This window comes from Melospiza melodia, chromosome 26 (assembly GCF_035770615.1).
Source record: "Melospiza melodia melodia isolate bMelMel2 chromosome 26, bMelMel2.pri, whole genome shotgun sequence".
NCBI classification, from domain to species: Eukaryota; Metazoa; Chordata; class Aves; order Passeriformes; family Passerellidae; genus Melospiza; species Melospiza melodia.
In genome coordinates, this window is record NC_086219.1 from 7,899,348 (window position 1) to 7,906,581 (window position 7,234).

Consider the following 7,234-nt stretch of genomic DNA (forward strand, 5'->3'; position numbering starts at 1 on the left):
GTCATTGTCATTTTTATTCTGATGATAAAAAGCCTGTATGCAACTGCTTGTGGCCACACCAGGGCTGGTGGGCTGGCTTTTCCTAGCAGGTGTAAATGGTCACACATTAGGGCAGTGTGGCAGTGCAATGACCTATTGCAATGATTCCACAGAGGGGAAATTGCAGCAGTCCCAGCTCTTCCCACACACAGCAGCTTGCCTGCCTGCCAGAGTGTGGACGTGAAGGCCTCTGGTGTAAAGAAAACACAGATGTGCTGAAGAACAAAGGTAAAGTTATTTTTTAAATGCAGCATTAATTTGTAATGAGACTTGATAACCAGATCATGTTTGTTCTCAAGGTTTGCGTGCCTGGCCCCTTCCAGATCAAAATGAGCATGTAAAACACAAAGTATCTCCGTTCTCATCACCTTAAAGGTGTTCATATCCTGCCAAATCCATGTTTGCACTAATATGGATGAAAAGTAACTTGCATTGTTGCAATATATTTTTCAATTTTAGGGATTTTTAATTAAAATCAGCACAGCATTGCTACCCCGAGCCCCAGGTAACATCCCTTCCTCAGCGCATGGATTTGGTTAATAGAAATGAGTTTTCAGTAACTGAAATATTCTGCTGTTTTTAGGGTCTTGCCAGAAGACATTTCCTCAGACAAGTTGCTCAGTGGGAACAACAGCCTTTTAGCATTGTTGTGAAAGAGCACACAGTTTACTTCAGAATTACATCGAAGCACGAACAACTCCCAAAGATCCTGGGAAAAAATGGAGAAATACTGATACCAGCAGGAATCCACTTAGTCATGATGTGCCTCCACATTACAGCCTGATCCACCAGGCTTTCACTGCCTGGGACACTGCAAAACTCTTCAGGGCCAAGTTGGCACAAATTAACAAACATCCAGCTTCCACTTGGGAGGAGGAGACTGCCTTCTGCACCAGGAAAATGCATCACCAAGACCTGGCTTAAGCATGGTCAGAGCTGTGCCACCAGACAGATTCCATGGCACTCTAGAGGTTTGGTCCCCATTGAGGATATCAGTTCTGGTGGCCAAAACACTCCCACCTCAGCACCATGGAACACATCACACACCATGCAACAGCCTTCCCAGCTCATCTCAAACATGCCCATGACCCCAGCAGCCCCATGGCAAGCTCTGAACAGGTTAACCTCTGCAGGTTAAGGATCCAGGAGATAGGTCTCCTACTCTTTCATGTTTTTCCAGAGATCTCAACCACATGTGCAAATAATGTACACCCCCCCTGAGCAATGTGCAGTGGCCCATAACTGAGACTAAAGAGGGATGTGAGGAGAGAGGGAGGACATGCAGCAGTCATTAGCCCAGCTGGCCATTAACTCTTCTCTGCAGGTGGGTGAGCACAGTTATGGCTTTCCATGTCTTATCCATGTTCCTGCTCCCACCATGAGAGCACATCCCAGCAAAAAGCCACTTTATTGACTATTTCTGAGTGATCTCCTTCAAACATCAGCTTTAGAGTGAATGCAAGCATCCAGAGGATGGTGGGTAGGGATCTGCAAGAGACAGATTGGGAAGCACCAGCTCAGGGTGGCAGAAAAAGCTGACTCCCTTCAGACCTGAGGGACACTCAGGTACACTGCAGGAGGTCAGGCACTGTGGGGAAACTTCCATAGCCATAATCATCACTCCTCTGTAAATGCACACTGCTTTGGGTTTTGATGTACAGGTGGTGATGAAAATATAAAAAAGCGATTGGAAATCTGCAGGGTTAGGGACTGTTTCACTGCTGGCTCTTCTGTGGCTCCATGGTTATCCAACCTTTGGAAGTTGAGCAGCCCTGTTCCATGGGCTGCTGCTGCTCACAGGGTCAGTAGCATGGACAACTTCAGGACTGGCTCCACACACCTCACCCTCAGAGAAGCCCCCTGGCTGTGACCCCACCATTAAGTCAGTCAACCATCAATCAACTATTGTATTGTGCATACAATAATCAGAGAAAAACTAGGTTCATGTTTTTCCTTCAGAAACCTAAAGGGATTTTTTTCAGGCCTGAATCTGTACATGACTCATGAGGGAGATCCCAGGAAGGCTCTGTGGAAAACACTGACCCCCTGCTTGATCCACACAACAAGAACAAAAGCTCAGCCCAAACTTCTACAAAAATATACCAGAAAACAGGAAAAAAAAGTTCTCTAGCTCTGCCAGCATGAAAAAAACCACCAAATCATCACAAGCTCTCTCCCCTAATCAGGATGCAGAAGGTAACAGGAAACTTCTTTCTTCTGCCTCATCCAGAAATCTCTGCAGCTGCAAATGAAGGGCGACAATGACTGGACAGTCCCACAGGCAATGGAAATGATCCACAAACACAGTGACATTTATTCTACCTGGGAGAATCAACGCTCCCCCTCTTCATCTAAACCTGGTAGTAGAGGGAACAAATGAGCTGTGGAATAATTTGAATTGAGTTTCTCTAAGAGAGCACAGGAAGATAAGACTTGACATCAGCAAAGCTCTTCTACGCTTCCCTAAATTACTGCAATTTCAGTCTTGTTCTCGTTTCCAAGCAGGTTTCATCCAAGCCAAAACCAAATTAGATAGGAATAGTTTATGTGAAATATACAGAGAAAGTATAAAACAGAAACAACCCCCAAAATCACATCTCCCTAAACTGAAAAGCAATTCATCTGCATTTTTCAGTCTGGGGAGCAGAACAGAATATCAAACTCAGAGAGAAGCAATAGTTCTCACAAAAGCCAGCCCCGCACCACAAACTTTGTTGGGGAAAAACCTCACAACCAAATGAGTCTCCACTGGAGGTAGGAGGAAATAGGCAGGAACAGTAGAGGAGAGCAGACCAGAGTGCTGCACAGAACAAGATACCATGCAGGGATGAGTTCACCAGCAAAGGACAATAAATAAAGAGGCATTCAAGGCCAAATTCCACTAAAACCACAGGAGCCTGAACATCAGGACAGCCTTGGTGCCAACAGGCAGTCTGACAAAACTCCCCTAAAATTCGGTGCTGCCCAGGCTTTACTGCCCAAAATAACTGGTGCTTTCATAGAGATCAGCTGCTTCCAAAAGGCTCCCGAGCGAATACTGCCGCGGAATGGGAGATCTCCCCTGCAGGAGGGCAAGCACACCCAGCAAGAATGCCTTCTACACAGAAACAGCGTCTCACCGGCTTCCAGACACACTTTTACTTGCCCCAAGGTACTCACACTTCAAACAAATGACTAGCAAAAGAATACAAAGAAAGGGAGGGGGGAAAAAATGAGAGAAGAAAAATCTACCCCTGGCACAACCTCAGCCTGAGTTACACATCCCAGTTCAGCTCTTTGGAGCTGAACTTGCACTTCAAGCATGACTTTAAAAATACACTGCTGTGGTTTCCCCCAAAGGAAACACCAGGCACTTGTGGGGAAAAGCTGCTCTGTGCGCTGGAAGCAGACTCAGTGCTAAGGTCCATAGGTCCTGCTGGTCCCAGAGGGAAGCTCAGAGAGGGACAGGTCTGGCTGAGCCCTTGCTTATAACAGGCTGCAGCCTGTTCTCCCACTGCCCTGGGGCTGACACTTCATGCTTGTCACAGTTGAAAAGTGATTTTTCAGGAAGCCTTAAAGAAAATCCATTTTTCATTTATTCAGCACTTATTTATAGCTGCAGAAAAATTGTCCAGCTACCACTCTGCAGTCAGACATCCAAACTGGCTCTGAGCTCCACAACCTCTCCCTTGGCTTCTGCTGTAACAGCTCATTTGGGAGCACAAAAGGCCAGGAATGGATCTGTAAACCTTCCCTAATGGATCTGAAGTGGTGAAGGAACACGAAACGGCAGCGACGGCAAAGCAATAGCAAACAGGACTGTTGTGCAGTGCAGAAGCTGCAGCACACCTGCCTGGGCACTCTGCCAGCACAGCTCTGCCCTGGCACCAGCAGAAACGGGAGGCAGGAACAGGGCCAGGGCCAGCTGGCATGGGGGCATGGAGCTGCCAGATCCTTTCTGGCAGCACTGATCCACAGCACCCACCCCAGTTGGGTCCATTCGTAAAAGTGCACAACAGGTAAAACTCTAAACCTGACACACTTATCTGATCATGGTAAAAAACAAACATACCAAAATCTAATCCTTCTCTGCGAAGGCACTCGGAGGTGCTTGTCTGCCCAGCTGGGCTTGTGCTTGCTACTACAAATATGGATTAGGACCCACACCTCTCTCCTAAAGCCCCTAATATGTAATCAGGAGAACCAGCTGCTTAGGGAACACGAGATTCCCTTCATGAACATTTAAGGGCTCAGCAGAAAACAATCCTGCACTCCCCAACTCAAGGGAATTTTCCTCCCTGCTGTCACAAGTTTGAGGTTTTTTTCTAATAAAGATGTGGTCTTGGGCTTTTATAAGCAGAATGGGAAAAACATATCATGTCCTGTGATCACACACTGCTGCTGGAGGGACTTGAATCCAGACAGCTTCCAGCCAGCAACCACATGGGAACCCAGCGAGCATGGCAAGCCCCAGCCTACAGAACAGCACTGTTCCAAAGGTTGAATAATCAGGGAACCATGGTAAAGTGAAACAGGAATACTTTTTCCCCTTCAGAAAGGTGTGCAGGACAGTTGATGCAGCTTGGGAGAAAAACGCACTACCAGAAATGGCTGGGTTGAGAACAGCAAGCACAGTCCCATCCTCGCCCTACACTGGCCACAGCTTTTCTGCAGCCCCTGCCACTGCACAGCAGTGTGCAGCCAGCACAAGTGCCCCCCTAGACTCACCACAATCATTCACAAGCTCTGTGTCCTCCTGCTCCACTGTCACACCAATACAGACATCACATTCTGCTTCTGTGCTGCCCTGGAGCTGGGACAATGAGTGGCACCTGGCTACCATAGCTCGGAGCCCAGAGAACCCCTCAGCATACGGCCAGCTCAGTTAACCCCTCCAACAGGAATCAAGCAGGGTTTACCAACTCTGACTGCTCTTCAATCAGCACACTGGCAGGAGAAGCACCACGGGGCAGCTCCCAGCTCCCCCTGTCACACCCTGTCCCACTCCTCCCTCAGCAGCTCTGCCGTGCAGAGAGCAGCAGATGCTTTACAGCAAGACAGTGCCGAGGGCTCAGGAAATCTATTTTAGGATCTCATATGTCAGCCACTTACAAGTCAATACAATTCCTGAAGCATATGCCAAAAACAGGAGAAGAGAAATCTGTGCTGGAGCTCTCCTACAAGACAAGGATGTCTTCAGGGCAGGACATACTTCTTTACCTGCATGCCTAAGCAACTTGCATTTACAGATGCTTCTCTCCGGTGAGCACATGTTGCCCTTCAAACAACCAGGCAGCAGTTTCCCATGAAACAATTTCCTAAACAAGGCACAAAATATTACAGCCCTTCACAGGGTGAAGAAAAAACTTGCATGATTTTTGGAGTAAACACACCTACCTCCTTTTGAGAGGCATCAATTTCTCTGCACTCTTGGAGTCTTTTCAGCACAGCCTGGGCATCAGAAGGAGCCTCAGAGAAAACATTTTCAGATCAAACAAAGAAATCCATTTTACAGCTTTTGCTTTCTGCTGCTGTGCGAGAGAAACAAGATTAGTTATTTGCTAATTGAATGGATTCACAGAAAGCATGATGTGATTGAAAGGCATCAGTTTGTAACCAGCACATTGCCTATAAAAGGAAAACTGTGACTTATAAATCCCTTCTGAAGACATGACACAGCCTGGAGGGAAAACCAACAGTTTATTTAACACCAGTTATAAATGGAACATTTATTTTAAACCCAGTACAGCCTCTGTTTTCCTCCCATCCTGAATAGGAGTTTAAAGGATAAGGTAGCGTTAGCAAGCAACTCTGTTCACTTGCTGTTAGACAGATTGTCTAATCAGCCCTATGTCCTGCAGTAACACAGATCCCACTGTGTGGCAGTCACATGTCTGGCCAATAAAAGTTTTGCTCACTACAGCTCTGGCAAAACAATGAGCATGAAGCAACTACAAAAGCCAAAGGAAGAAAATCTCTGCAGAACAGGATATGTTGCTGTAGCTCCCAACCCAGTGTTGTGGTGTGCTGTAATGTCCCATTTTGACCTTCCAGGTCATTCCCCCAGGTGTGCCTATGCCTCTCTCCCTTCCCCCTTGCCCCCATGCTGAGTGAGTCCTGTCAATCAGGCTGAACATTCCAGCAAGGCGTCGTGTGCTTGGTTAAGTTCAAAGGATGACCCTGTGCCCAGAGGTCATTGGCCTGTCTGGGTGTCATCTTCCCCTGAGACCCTGCCCCTCTCACCTGGTTGGTGGCTCACCTGTACCTCCCCTCCCCCTGTCCCTGAGCTTAAAAAGGTGATCAGACCATGCGGCTGGGATTATGTTGGAGCAGTTGCTCACGTTCAGCCCTCTGTAACCATGGAATAAACCTCTGGACATCAAACCCTCCAGCAGAATCCTCTCCTTTTTCTCTTCACCATCGCCTGAAGCTATTCTTCCTGAGGTAAACGGGGTCCTAACAAGCCTGGACTTGTTCAGTGCCCAGCTGCAACCACCAGCAAGCCAAGGTATCTCTGGGGTGACACGCCGCAGTTGCTGCCTTTGGCCCGGCAGCGAGGGTCAGACTGGCCCAGGCACCATCTAACTGGTAATATTGGGAGCATTTTTCCAATAACCCAGGACAAAGTAAAAATATTAAACAGAGAGTAAAAATTACCCCAAAACAGGCAAATGTGAGCCAACGTGTTGCAAATAAGAGGCGATGGTGTGTCCAGACCCATGACATCTCACCTAAATCCCTCGATCGCCCTTTCCCCTCAGGAGCTCAGCAAGCTCCTGTTCCATGCAGCCACTGCACTCAGCGTGGGCAGGCTGGTCAGGGCCAGAGCCTGAATCCTCCGGAGGGACCTGGACTCACTTGACATTGTGCCCTGATGAACCCAGGTGTGATTCACGGTAAGTTCCTAGCCAGGAGGAGAAACACCTGCTTCCATTTCTGCTTCTACAGGGTAAAGGAGAAACTCTCTGAATGAGGATGATAAATGTTCTTTCTTCATCAGGTCTTCCAGACTGGGGCAGGTAATTAGCTTCAGCTTGGTTTCCAGATGAATCTGCTTCCTGGCTGGTCCTGAGCAGAACTTATGAGATGCCTAAGGAGGTTTTTGCGACTAACAGCCACATCAAACATCTGCAGACTATCTGCCACAGAGATTACTTTGGTGAAATTGTGTTTCCTCAGTGGGAGTTTGCCATTGTACATAATCTCAAGTAAGAGT

The 7,234-nt window shown here is 47.6% G+C and overlaps 1 protein-coding gene across 1 annotated transcript in view; it reads right to left on the reverse strand.

Moving 5' to 3' along the window:
- ZBTB40 (zinc finger and BTB domain containing 40) overlaps window positions 1-5,669 on the reverse strand; it is a 39,662-nt gene extending 33,993 nt beyond the window's left edge. Inside the window, 1 exon segment of the mRNA XM_063177150.1 lies at window positions 5,416-5,669. The gene's annotated coding sequence lies outside the window, so the exon portion shown is untranslated.
- Between the last annotated feature and the right edge of the window lie 1,565 nt (window positions 5,670-7,234).